Source organism: Pipistrellus kuhlii, unplaced genomic scaffold (assembly GCF_014108245.1).
Source record: "Pipistrellus kuhlii isolate mPipKuh1 unplaced genomic scaffold, mPipKuh1.p scaffold_m20_p_1, whole genome shotgun sequence".
Classification (NCBI taxonomy): Eukaryota; Metazoa; Chordata; class Mammalia; order Chiroptera; family Vespertilionidae; genus Pipistrellus; species Pipistrellus kuhlii.
In genome coordinates this window covers 86289223-86305598 of record NW_023425404.1, presented here as the reverse complement: position 1 = coordinate 86305598, position 16376 = coordinate 86289223, and the positions used below count along the sequence as shown (strand labels likewise).

The 16376-nt window shown below is 40.9% G+C and overlaps 1 pseudogene; it reads left to right on the top strand.

Moving 5' to 3' along the window:
* Window positions 1-929: 929 nt before the first annotated feature.
* On the top strand, window positions 930-15034 carry LOC118716768 (annotated as a pseudogene).
* The last annotated feature ends 1342 nt before the right edge of the window (window positions 15035-16376 follow it).

The following is a 16376-nucleotide window of genomic DNA, read 5'->3' as shown; positions in this document are numbered from 1 at the left end:
TTCCTTTTGTTCCAAACTTAGCTCTTTAGAAACAAAACTCATATGGTTGCTAGGGTTATCAAAACTGAGGGCCTTTTTCTTTCTGACAAGACAGACAGCTGGAAATCTAATGTGCTCTTGTTGTTTTGTGTTTTTGTTCAGTGGGGAAATGATGTCCTCATGCAGTAAAAAGCCTCAGCAATGGACTAAACAGGCTGGGAATGCAGGACATTTCCTGGGTACATTTTTCTACTATTTTTCAGGATCAACCAAAATCTAAAATTGATTGTTTCCTGTTTCTTCTTTTTTGTTAAATTGGTACATTGAAGCAGACTAGAAGCTAAAGATGTGCAAATATGTCTAAAAGTACCGCTTTTGCAACATGGCCATTGGGAGCAATGTCAGTGATCAAGGAGAGTATATGCATGAGCTTCTGAAAGTAGCTTGTGGATGCTTTCTCTAATTGGAGCCCAGAGAAGAAAAGGCTTCCCCTAAAAGATCATTTCAAGCAAGAATTTCTATTAGCCACAAAACATGAGTTTTCCTGCTCAGTGTTCCATTTTCCATACTGTGAGGGTACACTCATTGATTCTAAACTAAGGGTGGAACTACGAGCAGTTGTGGGAGCCAGTCAGGACCTTTGGGGTGGGAGTGTATTGATCTAATTCTCCAAACAAGGATCACAGGGGTATGCCTATGCCTCCATCAAGTGGGGCTCTATTGAGGAAGGATATCAGTGACCTAGGGAAAACAGAGCACATAGCAGCCACTGTAGTTAGGCTCAGTCCTCCCAAGAGGCTCCTCTGTTCATCCACAGACATTCTGAATTCCAAGCGTTATAGGGAACCAACTCAGATAACCTTGTCAATGTCAGCACCAACAACTAACAATGGATGGAAGGGAAGAGGTGTTACCTTTAGATGGGGAAACATATGAAGAAAAAAACCAACATGGCCAGTGCATTTAAGTATATATAATTGAGAGAGAGAGAGAGAGAGAGAGAGAGAGAGAGAGAGAGAGAGAGAGAGAGAGACTGGTAAGCACGCACTGAAAAGGCAGCACTGGTAGACTGAGAAAGGACCTCAAAAGTCATTGACCCAACTACTTCAGACATCAAAGAGTAAAAATGAAGTTAAGAAAAGTGTTATGGGAGGAGAACTAAGATGGTGGCATACGTAAACACCTGTACTTGCTGACTTTCACAACCACATCAAATCTACAAATAAAAGACAAAATAACTATCATCCTGAACCATAGGAAAGCTGGCTGACTGGAAGTTCTTCAACTAGAAGGAAAGAACGAATTGCATTAAGATTGGTAGGAGGTACAGATGTGCTGAAGCACACACAGAATGGGCTGGAAACTGGGTGTGCTCTTTTTTGTTTTGTTTTGTTTTTTTCAATCAGGAGGAAGATACAAGCTCCTGATTGTTCTGAACTCCAAATCCGGGTGAGACTTTGGGGACCCAGACTCCTATGGGGAGAGACTGGACTGCCTGGTATTGGGCTAGAACTTGAGGGCAGCTTTCTTTCAGAGGTGCTCACAGCAATCATTGTTCCTGTGCGGGGGCATAGATGTGGAGATGTGGGGATCTCTCCAATGCATGGCTGACTGGCAGCCATTGCTGTTTGCTCTGCCCTGGTGATTCCCTGAGACCCAAGCAATTTACAACCCCACCCAAGCTGTGATCAGCATCTTTTGCATATGAATGGTCTGTCCTTTCTCAGCCTAAAACCTGTTAAAAAGGCAGCAGCTGGGTCAGAGATCCCCAAAGCGTCTAAAAGAAGGCCCAACTCCCAGCAGTAGCAGCCTGCATTGCTTCACATCTGAGCCTCATTTGGGCACTTTCAAATCCTATTCAAAGAGGATGAATCTGCAGATCTTTCTGTAGTTCCTGCTGGCTGACCCCGGGCAGTGGCTGACTTTATACCTCCTGGGACTTCCAAGAGCCAGTGTACCCAGTGGTCAGTGTGAAACCATACCAAATTACAATTCTTCACATTCATAAGCAACACACTCAAGGGGAAGACTCAATGAATATCAAAGCCCCACTGAAGCAAGTCCTGCCCCTAAGGGTATCTCCTACAGAAGTTCTTCCATTGTAGACAGGGCTGGTCCTCACAGCCAAATGGCCTGGAGGTCAATTCCTCCAAGAGATACAAATAGAAACCAAGGCTTAACTACAAGACTGTGCACATAGCCCAAAAGGGGTGCACCAAGAATGTCCATCTCAGGTAATTGGGGAGGCTGAGCTACTGGGCCCTATATAATACCTACCACAAAAGGCCACTCTATCAACACAGGAAAGCAGCCAAAATGCAGAGACAAAGAAACAAGTCACAAATGAAAGAAATGGAGGAAAGCAAAATACTGGATATAGAGTTCAAAACCACAGTTATAAGGTTATTCTAGAAATCTTCAAGGAACTTATAAGACCTTCAAGGATCTTAGTGAGAATGCAAAAAAAAAAAAAAAAGGAAATTAAGCATATTTACAGAGATTTAACAGTAGACTAGAGGATCCCAAGAATCAAGTCAAAGATTTGAAATACGGGAAAGCAAAAAACACCCAACCAGAAGAGCAAAAAGAAAAAAAGAATCCATAAGTATGAAGATAGTGTAAGGATGTTGGTACAGCTTCAAGTATACCTACATCCGAATTATGGGGGTGCCAGAAGAAGAGAGAGAGAGAGAGCAAGATATTGAAAATCTATTTGAAGAAATAATGAGAGAAAACTTCCACTACATGGTGAAAGAAATAGACTTACAAGTCCAGGAAGCACACAGAACCCCAAACAAAAGGAATCCAAAGAGGACCACACCAAGACACATCATAATTAAAATGCCAGGGGCAAAAGACAAAGAGAGAATCTTAAAAGCAGCAAGAGAAAAACAATGAGTTACCTACAAGGGAGTACCTATACAACTGTCAGTTGATTTATCAACAGAAACTCTGCAAGCCAGGAAGGAGTAGCAAGAAATATTCAAAGTGATGAATAGAAAAAACCTACAACAAAGATTACCCAGCAAAGCTCTCATTTAGAATTGAAGTTCAGATAAATAGCTTCACAGACAAGAAAAAGCTAAAGGAGTTCATCACCACCAAACCAGGATTATATGAAATGCTGAAGGGTATTGTTTAAGAAGAGAAAGAAGAAAAATGTAAAGATAAAAAATATATAGCCATAACCAGTTTGGCTCAGTGGATAGAGCGTCAGTCTGCAGACTGAAAGGTCCCTGGTTTGATTCTGGTCAAGGGCACGTACCTTGGTTGTGGACACATCCTCATTAGGGGTTGTGCAGGAAGCAGTTGATCGATGTTTCTAACTCTCTATCCCTCTCCCTTCCTCTCTGTAAAAATCAATACAATATATTTTATTTAAAAAAATTATGAACAACAACGTGACAACAGATACATATCTATCAACAAGTAAACCTAAAAATAAAATGAATAAAAAATCTGATGAATAGAATAAACTGGTTAATGTAATAGAATCAGAAGCCATTGGGAGTAGACTGACAATTCTCAGGGGGAAAGGGGTGTGGGGGTGGGTGGGAAGAGACCAGACAAAAATATTCACCTATGGACGAGGACACTAGGGGGGCGAGGGCATAGGGTGGAGTGGTAACCAGGTGGAGGGGAGTTATGGGGGGTTAGAGGGGGAAAGAGGATGATCTTTAATAATCTGAACAATAAAGATTTTTTTAAGTGATATGTGTTGAATTTTGTTCCTCCAAAATTCATGTGTTGAAATCATAACCCTCAATATCTCAGAATTGGTGTCCATATAGTAAAAGAGTTTAGGACACACAGAAACACCTTATAGATATGTGCACACTGTAGAAAGTTAGCAGGAGGACACAGCAAGAAGGCAGTCATCTGAAAGCCAAGGAGAGAGGCTGCAGACAAAACCAACTCCGCCTATATCTTGATCTTGGCCTTCTAACCTCCAAATGAGAAAATACATTGCTGTTGTGTAAACCACTTAGTCTATGGTATTTTGTTATGGTAGTCAAACTAATGCAAAAAATAAAGGAATTTGCCCAAATTGACATAAGAATTTGGGGCCAATCTTTAGGGACTGAGATCTTCTCATTTAACCATGGAGTTGTCTTACACACATGTACACATGTATATATATAATAGGGGAATCAGTCTTTAAGAGGGTCTTTTCTGTAGAGACCTATGAAGGCACAGAAAACTTGTGTAGTTAAACACTACTTAAGATGGTCATAAGAAGCCTAGTTCTGGAGACTCAAATTAGAAGTAGAATGGGTAGTGAACACTAAATCTGGTCTCCTGGGACTCAGATACTACCTAAAGGGTCATGTGTGAGAGCTCAGCAAAGGGGAAGCCCATGACACTAGGGGGCTAAGTTAAACTGCAGGCTCTCCATTCCCCTCTCAGCTGGCTCCAGCCTGCTCTAGGTGACAGGTGCCTTGGCTGCCACCACCAAACATGCCAAGCTGAAGAGGAAATACCTATGCATTCCCATGTTGTCTAAAAGTTTGGATCAATGCTATTTTTGAACAATTTCACACAAAGAACGAATAAACTCCTACTGAACTGCAAGCTGTTTCAAGGCCAGCTCCCTGGATGCTCTTCTAATGTAAACCATCTATGGGCGTTCTCTCTGTCTCCTCCCCTCCCTCTCCCTCTCTCTGTAACTTGGGTAACCTAGTGTATTCTCACTCTGAAACTATCCTTCATAAAATGACTCTCTAACTTTATAATATCATTCACAGTACTTTATATCAACATGGTACTTTGCTATCTGCTGAGTGTTTCTCTCCCCCAAGTGACAGGTGAAGGTGTGCGTGTGTGTTAGGTGGAAGAGTGAGTGCCTGAGGAGAGGAAGTTTCCCTGGTCCAGCGACTGGGGCAGGTGGAGCTTCCTTTCATTGAGATGGGCCATTAGAGGACAGGGTGCAGCTGGGGAGGGAGGAAAAGCAGCCTCAGTCAAGCAGAAATGTCTTTGACAGTTGGATCTGAGAGTGTTCTGGGCTGGAGTAAAAAATTTGGAAATTCTCCAGTAGAAAGCCTATTGGTGCTTGGCCCCCTCTTTGGAGGCATGTACTTAATTCCTGGAAAGGTTCAATTTCTATCACCTGTACCAGAGATCCCCACCAAACATAACTTTTTTTTTTGTAGATGTAGAGCGAGACCTCTATTTTGATTATATATGGTATCAACCTGTCTGTGGAAGGACATGCTGAAGCAAAGATATTCAATCCACTGGAAAATGTTCTTTCTCTAACTTCAACTTTTTGCTGCCACCTGCTCCTTATTCCTCTTTCATCCTTCCCCCTCTAAATGCATCTACCCTTTTGTACCCACGCTATTTGTTCAAGCCTCTTTTGCTCATGAGAATGAGGTCACATGTCTCACATCAGCACTTTCGCAAATCCTTTTCTGCTAGAATCATTAATGGGAAACTGATCTGTTTTCAGATGCCAGCTGGTTAGGCCGGTTGGTGAGAAGTATGCTTAGTGGGTGGCAACTGGCTTGCCTTGGATTGTTTCTTCCAAGAGAAGCTGAAGGGAAGTGATCATTAAGACCTCTTGAATCAATAGAGACTTGGTTTGAATAAATGTCAGCTCTCATAAAGCTGCACCTCTAAATCTAATGCTGGTATGTGCCATTCTAGAATCTCCCACTACCCCCAAGGCCCTGAGCATCAGCTTTGACCTGGAGCACTAAGTGAACTGCAATGCTGGCAAATCCTGTTATCCACAGTTATTTCAGGACATTTTCCTGCTAACAGGTTGTCCCTGTTTGGCACAAAGTTTCCATGAAAGCAGTAAGTTGTCAACCCAATTCATTCAAAGCGGACAAACTGTTCGATCTGAGGGCTTAAGAATAGAATTTGTTTACTCTAACAAGTATCATATGCAAGCAGAACTTGGATAGGGAAAATAGCTTAATGTAATTTAATACCAAAATGCTCCTTTATAATAAGTTACATATACAACAGACTGCCAAAGAACATGAAAATATTTACTCACAAAATCAAACCTATTTCAACAGCTAGGAACATTCAGGTTCCCCCCAGTATTTGGTTCCAAGAGATTTGATAACTGGGATTCAGAGAAAGTTGCAAAACGCTATGGACCTTGGAAGTGGAAGGATGAGTGGTAATTTCATGTTGCAGCGAATTTAGAGACTGTTTTCTTCTATTGTAGTAGTGTAGTATAGAATTCTTCTATTGTAGTAGTGTTCCCAGAGCTTATATTTGTAAAATTATAACTTTTAAAAATCATAGGAAAGGGAAAAGTCAAGCAATTTGCAAAAGCAAAGGTCCTCTAGTGGAGGCAACAAAATACAGGATTTGAGTATGCTTTGCTGTGAGCAATTTCTGTTATTAACTAGTGAGTGAAAAGATAAAATATAATTAGAGGCTAAAAACCTCAAGCACCCACAAATGTATAATTTCAAGTTCAAAATACCTTTATTACCAACTAGTGGGCCATTCAAAGTGTCCATTTAAATAGGGCAAAAAGGTGGTGACAGGAAACAAAGTTGTGGATTAATGAGCTGGCCACCTAATAGGGCAAGAGATGGGAAATATTTTCATTGGATTCAGTACTAAGCTCTTTAATAAATAGATCATTCAGTGGAAAAATTCTTTTCTTTTTGTTCAATTGTTTTCAAGCAGTGAATATGCACTCAAAAGACTTCTAAAGCATTGTCTTCTTTTTTTTTTTAATATATTTTATTGATTTTTCACAGAGATGAAGAGAGAGGGATAGAAAGTTAGAAACATTGATGAGAGAGAATCATCGATCAGCTGCCTCATGCCCACCCTCTACTGGGGATGTGCCCACAACCAAGGTACATGCCCTTGCCCGGAATCGAACCCGGGACCTTTCAGTGCGCAGGCTGATGCTCTATCCACTGAGCCAAACCAGTCCATGCTAAAGCATTGTCTTCTTGATCCGTCTTTGTCATTAATAAATTATGTCACCAGAATTTCCAGGGAAGCAAAATTAACAAATAAAATCTACAAATTCAAGAAATCACGTGGTGCTTGTTCTTCCTGGAGGGCTTTTTAACAATGGACTGATTCATTTCACTCCACAGGAAGGTAAGATGGTAGAGAGATTATCAGCATGAATTTAGGAATCAGACTGGCGGAGTTTGAACCCTTACTCTGCCACCCTTAAGTTAATTAATTTATCTTTACTAAAGCTTTATCTACTGGCAAGTGGGGGAAATACCACTGCATAGGACAACTGGGGATTTTTTTTTATGCAAGAAATGGTTCTCAAACTTGTTTCTTAGAATATTCAAATATGTTTATGGTTTCTCAGGGATTGTTAGGTGAATTGAAAGTGGTGCCCCCATGGGTTCTTCCACTGAAGCAGTTCCCTGTGTCTAAGAAGAGTTCACTGCAACCGTGACTGATTAGGCTCAGTGGATAGAGCCTCAGCCTGAGAACTGAAGGGTCCTGGATTTGATTCCAGTCAAGGGCATGTACCTTGGTTGCAGGCATATCCCACTAGGGGGTGTGCAGGAGGTAGCTGATCAGTGTTTATCTCTCATCGATGTTTCTAACTCTCTATTCATCTCCCTTTTTCTCTGTAAAAAAAAAAAAAATCAATTAAAAAGTTTAAAAAAATAAAATAAAAGTTCACTGCATGAACTGGGTGCAGGCAATGAAAATAACCTCTGATTGTGTGCATAGCTAGTAAAGCTGTTGTCCCACAGCATAAAGCATTAGAGCTGTCAGCACCAAGGGCATCCCAGGTACACACCTTTTCTTTCTCACAAATATATGTACAAATTAAAGATGATTATGGCTGGCAGATTTGGCTCAGTGGCTGTGTCAACCTATGAAACAGGAGGTCATGGCTTGATTCCCAGTCAGGAAACATGCATGGATTGTGGGTTTAATCCCCAGTGGGGGGGATGAGGGAGGAGAGGGCGTGCAGAAGGCAGCCAATTGATGATTTCCTCTCATCGTTGATGTTTTTATCTTTATTTTTCTCCTTCTGGTATCAATGAAAATATATTCTTTAAAAAAAAAAAAAGGATGATTATAGTATAGTGGTGTGGGAGTGATGTAAAAAAAAATTCAAAATCCTCATTTTCTCCAAGATAGTTATGTGAACTCGATTTTCTCATCTATCAGGAGAATAAGTTGGACAAGGTGATCTCTGTGGTCCTTCCTAAGATTTATATTTTATATTCACAAACGTGGAATAAAAGCTAATGAAAAAAATGGTCAGAGATTAAAAATGGAAGTAGTGTAAGTGGATGCTGCATGGACATACCACTAGGAACAAACTGGAATTACAACTGAAATACAGAAAAACTTCCTGAATAATCAATGGAAAACATGCAGGAGAGAACCCTGATACTCGAGGATCAAAAGTGGATATTACATAGAGACTGGTAGGAGGGGTGGAGGTGCAAAAGGGTTGGCCAGGTGCCCACAGACAGCAAGTGAAGTCCCAGAGAGATTTCTCAGCTGTGGGAGAGTTGTCACTGACAACTATGGGATCTAATCCCCAAGCTGGGACCCCCAGCAGAGAGCACCAGAACTGAGAAGAGTACCCACCTAACATCTGGCTGTGAAAAGCAGCAGGGTACTGTCTGCCAGAGAGTAACAGCTGAACACTCAGGCACCCTCTTAAAGGGCCAATGCACAAAATTCTCTGTGGTGCCACCCACCTTGTGCTCTGGCAGGAGGAAGGTGAAGTGAACTGGAGGGGTTAGAGCAGAAGCCAGGACAGGAGACTCAGGGAATAGAGCTCAGAGGCAGACACCCCAAGTCTCCTGGGCTGAGTTATTCCCTCCGTCAGCAGAGGACATCTTTCCCAATTTGCCTTTCCTGGAGGAGAGGGAAAGAAAGTTGACACACCCTATTGGAAAACCTGAGGCCACTTAAGAGGTTAAAAATAACAATTAGCCTCCACACAGAAGCAACTGCTCTACCCTGATGAAAAAAATAAATTCTCTCCACACTTGAGGACAATTGCCTAGGGGACATTTCAAGTTAGAATCCTATCAGTCTGTAGGCAGAGGTAGTCTTTGGAGGCTTTGAGTCTTTGCCTGATCGAATTAGTCAGAAATAGCCTTTAACACTGTCCTACTCTAGAGATTGAGAGGTGTAGAGGATCTACCATGTTTCCTCAAGAATAAGACAGTGTCTTATATTAATTTTTGCTCCCAAAGATGCACTAGGTCTTATTTTCAGGGGATGTCTTCTTTTTCCATGAAGAAGAATATGGTACACATTTATTGTTAAATGAAAATAAAGGAAATTTATTACCCATATACGGTACGGTAGTACAGTAGTTGTCAACACAAACCAGACAAACTGTGAATCCTACAGTATCAAGAATTTACTCATTTAATCAATGACAATCATGTCATCATCTTCTGGAACATCATCATAACAATCCAATTCCTGAATTTCCTGGTGAATTTCTTGTGACTCCATTTCTTTCAGAATCAGTGGACCAAATCTCTTATGTTTAGCCTAGGGGGAGCCTTATTTTCAGGGGATGCCTTATATTTCACTCAGAAGGAAACCTGTAAGTAGGTCTTATTTTTAGAGGATATCTTATTTTCGGGGAAACATGGTACCTACTACATATTTATAAACCCAGACAGCCAAAATGAGGAGACAAAGAAAGAACCCCCAAATGAAAGAATAGAGAATTCCCCAGAAGAAGAGATAAATGAAGCAGAGATAAGAAATTTATCTGAAACTGAGTTCTGAGTAATGATGGTAAAAAATGCACAATAGCATGCAAAAAATATAGTAACTATGAAAAAAGATCATTCTGAGATTAAAAAAAAATTATATATAACAAATAAAGAACACATTGGAAGGAATACACAGCAGATTAGGTGAAGCTGAAGACTGAATCAGTGAATTAGAAACCAGAGTTGAAAATATCATTCAATCAGAGAAACAAAAAGAAAAAAACCATTAATAAACAGGAGGACAGCTTAAGGAAGCTGTGGGATAATGTGAAACATAACAATATTAGAATAGCAGATGTGCCAGAAGAGACAGAAGAGGAGAAAGGGATAGAGAACCTATTTGAAGAAATAATGGCAGAAAACTTCCCTAACCTGGCAAAGGAAAAAGTCACACAAGTTCAGGAGGCACAAAGAACTCCAAGCAAGAACCCAAATAAGACCATGCCCAGGCACATCATAATTAAAATGCCAAAAATTAAAGACAAAGAGAGAATCTTAAAGGCAGCAAGAGAAAAGAAAACTGTTACCTACAAAGGAGTTCCCATAAAGCAGACACCTGATTTCTCATCAGAAATTCTATAGGCCAGAGGGAATGGCATGAAGTACTCAAGGTAATGAAATGCAAAGATCTGAGACCAAGATTATTATAACCAGCAAGGCTATCATTCAAAACAGGCAGTCAATGCCAAAACCGGTTTGGCTCAGTGGATAGAGTGTCGGCCTGCAGACTGAAGGGTCCCAGGTTCGATTCCAGTCAAGGGCATGTACATTGGTTGCGGGCACATCCCCGGTGGGGAGTGTGCAGGACGCAGCTGGTTGATGATTCTTTCTCATCGACATTTCTAGCTCTCTATCCCTCTCCCTTCCTCTCTGTAAAAATTCAATTAAAAAAAAAAAAGGCTAAAGGAGTACATCACCACCAACCCAGCATTACAAGAAATGCTAAAAGGACTGCTGTAATGAGAAGAAGAAACACAGAGAGAAACCTAGTAAAACAGAATTAAAATGGCAATAAATAAGTACCAATCAATAATAATGCTAAATGTAAATGGATTAAATGTTTCAATCAAAAGGTGTAGGATAGCTGAATGGATATAAAAACATGACTCCACTATATGCTATCTACAAAAGACCCACCTCAAAACAAAACAAAACAAAACAAAACAAAACAAAACAAAACCACACACAGGACGAGAGTGAAGGAATGGGAAAAATTTTTCCATGCTAAGAGAAAAAAGCTGGAGTAGCAATGCTCATATCAGATAAAATAGACTTTAAAGTGAAGGCCATCCCAAGAGACAACAAATGTCACTACATAATACTACAGGGTTCAATCCAACAAAAGGAGATAAGCCTGGTAAACACACCCAATATAGCAGCACCTAAATATGTAAAATAACTTCTAGAGGACTTTAACAGAGAGATCAACAACAGTACGGTCATAGTAGGGGAATTTAAAATCCCTCTCTCTGACTTCACTGGATAGATGTTCCAGACAAAAGTTTAACAAGAAAACAGAGATAATAAATGACACACTGGATCAGATAGATTTAATTGACATTTATAGAACATAACACCCAAATGCTGCAGAATATACATTTTTCTCAAGTGCACATGGATCATTCACAAAAAATGGACCACATGTTAGAACACAAAACAAATCTCTACACATTCAAAAATATTGAAAACATATCAAGCATCTTCTCAAATCACAGTGGAATAAAATTAGAAATCAACTACACCCCAAAATATTCAAACACATGGAGGATAAATAGCATGTTGTTAAACAATGAATGGGTTACTATCAAGATCAAGAAAGAAATAAAAAACTTTCAGGAAACAAAGAAAAATGAATGCACAACCAAAAATCTCTGGGACACAGCAAAAGCAATCCTGAGAAGGAAATTCATAGCACTACAAGCATACCTAAAAAACAAAACAAAACAAAAAAACACACACACAGAAAAATCAGCAAGAAACTATTTAACCCTACAACTTAAAGAACTAGAAAGAGAACAACAAGAAAAGCCTAGAGTAAGCAGAAGGAAGGAAACAAAAGAATAGAGCAAAAAGAAATACCACAGGAGTGTCTATGTACAGGTGAGAAGATAGCAGCAGTGGGGGAAGCAGAGTGAGGAGTCAGGCAAGAGACAAGGCTCACTGAAACGGGCTGCCAAATATACTCCTCAGCCCACAGTATATTTTTGGAGATTTTAGCCCTGATGAATTAAATCAATTCTTTGTGACTGCTCACTCTCCAGTTTAGCTTCCTCAATACAATGAATCAGTTCTGTGTGGCATACAGGCTGCAGATGAACTACCTGATGGAAAAGAATATCAGAGAATTGAGTTTGGTGTTAACCAAGTAATTGAATCCAATGACACTTTGCAAAGAACTCCCAACTACAGTATTTCAAACACATTGAACCCTCAGGCCCCTGAATTTATTCTTAGTTGTATAACTTTCAAAAAGACCCCTGATGACATAGATAAAGAAGCCAACTACAGCTCCATTGACTGCCAGTACCCAGCCTCTGTTCTTGATCTGGATGGCAGTTCCAACACAGAGTGGAAGTTTTGGAAAATGATGGCAGCTCGGGTGGTCTTGGACAAAGGGAGCGTAAAAAGAAAAATGTCCACCTGGATATTATCATTACTTTAAAGATGGCGGTGAGGGTAATATTGCCACAGAAGCCCTGAAGGCCATGCCAGTTTAACCATCCTGAACAGCATATGCACAGAGGATGTAGAGTTGTTGGTCAGTATGCCCTTGCTGGGAACACCCAGGACTTGTAGCAACCCTCAGGCCTCCACAGACTTTGTCAGTGGCGCTGTGCCTGGAGGTTCTTTTCCTAGGGTCCTGGACAGCAATGTTAGGACTGCAGGTCAACCTAAGGGCTGCCAGGGGCCTGACTTTGAACAGTCCTGATTTCCTACAGAGGCTGACAGGGTCAGCCTGTTGAGGACAATTGTGGCTCACCTTATGTTGGAATTGATACTACTGAAAACTTTGGTGTTACTAATGCACAAATACTTGAATCCTTGGGTGAGGGCTCAGCTGCCAATGGAATAGAGTTGCACACTGTGGAAAACACGGACTCGGACCCAGCTAAGGTCAAGAGCACTTCCCCTCCCACTGAGGCCCTGGCCTCTGTAGTGGGCACCATTCCTGTCAGTCAGCCTAAGTCATGGGCTAGTCTTTTTCATGATTCTAAGCCCTCTTCCTCCTCGCCTGTGGATTCTGAGGAAACTAAGTATTCCCTTCTTGCCACATCTCCCCTGGTCTCTGAAAAACAGGCTGAAATCACAGAAAGGCTTGTTCCAGTGTTAGAGGATCCTGTAGCCATAAAGATTGCAATTACTGGAGAATGTAACCCTAATACATAAACCAGTTTCATTGCAACCCCGTGGACTGATCAACAAAGGAAACTGGTGCTAGATTAATGCTACCCTGCAGGGACTAGTTGCTTCCCCTCTGATGTATCACCTGATGAAGTTCATTCCTCTGTATTTAAAAGTGCAAAGACCTTGTACATCAACACCCATGATAGACAGATTTGTTCGGCTAATGAATGAGTTTACTAATATGCCAGTAACTCCAAAACCCAGACAAGCTCTTGGGGATAAAATCATGAGGGATATCCTCCCTGGAGCTGCCTTTGAACCCACATATATTTCTAGACTCCTGACAGTCATCAAGTCGAGCCTGTCAGAAAAGGGTCGACAAGAAAATGCCAAGGAATACTTGGGCTTCATTCTAAATGGACTTCATGAGGAAATGTTGAACCTAAAGAAACTTCTTTCACCAAATAATGATAAACTTTCTATTTCCAATGGACCCAAAAGCTACTCAATGAATGAGGAAGAGCAGGAAGAACCAGGTGAAGGAAGTGAAGATGAATGGGAGCAAGTGGGCCCCAGAAATAAGACTTCAGTCACTCGCCAGGTGGACTTCATTTAGACCACAATCATTGGCATTTTGGGGGGACACATCAGGTCTGTGGTTTACCAGCAGAGTTCAAAAGAATCTGCCACCTTGCAGCCATTTCTCAAGTTGCAGTTGGATAGCCAGTCTGACAAGATCCATACCATTCAAGATGCATTGGAAAGCTTGGTGGCAAGAGAATCTGTCCAAGGTTAAACCATAAGAACCAAAGAAGAGGTCGAGATTAGTCGGAGGGTGACCCTGAAAAAGCTTCCTCCTATCCTTGTGTTGCACCTGAAACAATTTGACTGCAGATGTCAGAAGCTTATAAAAAAATATTGAATATCCTGTGGACTTGGAAATTAGTAAAGAGCTGCTTTCTCCAGGAGTTAAAAATAAAAATAATAATTTTAAATGTCAAAGAACCTATCACGGTAGCAGGGCGACGGATGGTCACTACTATGGACGTCTTCCAGATTGATCTGAATGGTGGCTGTGCATCGATGAACAGATGGTCAAGGTGGTAAAGCCCGCTGCAGACTGCACAACCTACCTCCTCTTTTACCGCCAAATGGACCTGCTGTGACCGCCTGTGTGTGTGTGTGCCGACACCAGCTTATAGAACACAAACTCTCACTGACTTCCTTCCTCTCTTTAATGAGAAACTCTTCCTCCCTTTTGCAAAAACAGGCTAGAATGAAAAGGAGATGCCTTGGGTTTGTGCACAACATAGTTTATGGTGTCTTCTAACTTCCAAATCAAAATCACTTGGTTGAAATAGACTGTCACTTGATTTAAGAAAATACACCAAAAAATCCATAATATTGAAATAATGCTGATTCCTGAGTTGGAAGGGAACTTGCATTTGATTTCAAGTCTGATTGTTTAGTAGGACGAATTCTGCACAAGCAATGATTCTTGTAAATTTGTGAAATTTAATTTTATCTTTACTTAAAAAATGAATTTTTTAATCCATAACATTTTCTTCCCCCACCCTTTAGTTTTTGATAAATGATAAAAATGAGCCAGTTATTAGAGAAGATGAAGTTCTTCAAAAGAAATAAACAGAAAAAATGAGTTGCTGGTTCCTAATAGGAAAACAAAACAAAACATTTTAATAATTGTGTGAAGAGAAACTGCTTATGTACACATTATAGATCAAACATTTGAAATTAAGGTATTAGTCATATAGATGGGTGATTGTAATTTTATTGCCATTAAAAGATTTCAAATTGCTTTCATGCTCCTGTGTACACATAATGAAATATGGGCAAAATAATGAAGATTGATCTTAAGTCCACTCTGTTTACTTTTTGCTGCCTGCTCTTCTCTAATGCTGTGTACAGTTGTACACAGGTTAGTGATGCCTAGGATATTAAGTTGTTGCCTATCAATAAAAATCACTAAGTTGGTCTAACCCTGAAAAAAAAAAATAACAAAGACACTAATTTATATATATATATATATATATATATATATATATATATATATATATATATATCAATGATACCAAGAGCTTGTTCTTTGAAAGGATAAACCAAATTGATAAACTGTTAGTCAGACTCATCAAGAAACAAAGTAGAGAACCAAGATGTTTGTACGCCTGTACTTTTTGCCTCTCACAACCACATCAAAATTCTTCTCCACTTTCAGAATTCAAATTATCAATCAGAACCACGGGAAAGCTGGCTGAGTGAAAGTACTAAAACCAAAGAGGTAAAAAAGAAAGTGCATAGATACTGGTAGAAGGTGCAGAACGGGCTGGCACCCAGGTGTGCTGCTTTTTTAATCAGGAGGGAGATGAAAGCTCCTGCTTGCTCTGAACTCCAGTTCCAGATAAGACTCTGGGTGACTGAGACACATAGGAGGAGATACTGGACTGTCTGGCATCCGGGCAGGAACTCGAGAGCAGCTTTCTATCAGACAGAGGTGCTCACAGCAGTCATTGTTCCAGCACTGGGACCTCTCTGGTGCAGGGCTGACTGGCAGCCATTGCTGTTTGCTCCATCCTGGTGATTCCCTGAGACCTCACCCAAGCCAATTTACAACTCCACCCAAGCTGTGCACAGCAGCTTTTGCATATGTATGGCCTGTCCTTTCTCAGCTGAAAACCCGTCAAGTAGTCAGCAGCTGGGTCAGATACCCCAAAGCTATGCCTCATCTGGGCACTTTCAAACCCAATACAAAGAGAAGGAAACTTCAAATCTCTCTGTAACTCCTGCTCGGTGGCACCAGGCAGTGGCTGCCTTTGCACTTCCTGGGAGATCCATGAGCCAGTGTTCCCAGTGGTCAGTGTGAAATCATACCAGATTACAACTCTTCACATCCATAAGCAACACACTCAAGGGGCAGACTCAGTGAGCACCGAAGCCCCACTGAAGCAAGTCCTGCCTCATAAGGGTGTTTCCTACATAGCAGCTCTTCCATTATAGACATAGCTGGTCCTTGCAGCCAAATGGCCTTGAGGTCAGTTCCTTCCAGTGATACCAACAGCAATTAAGGTTGAACTACAAGAAGACTGTGCACACAGCCCACTAAGGGGTGCACCAAGAGTGTACACCTCAGGTGACTGGGGAGGCTGAGCTACTGGGCCCTATGAGATACCTACCATAAAAGGCCACTCTATCAATTCAAGGAGACTTAGCAGCTTCCCAAGACATAGAAACAAACACAGAGAAGCAGCCAAAATGTGGAGACAAAGAAACATGTCACAAATGAAAGAAATGAAGGAAAGCAAACTACTGGATATAGAGTTCAAA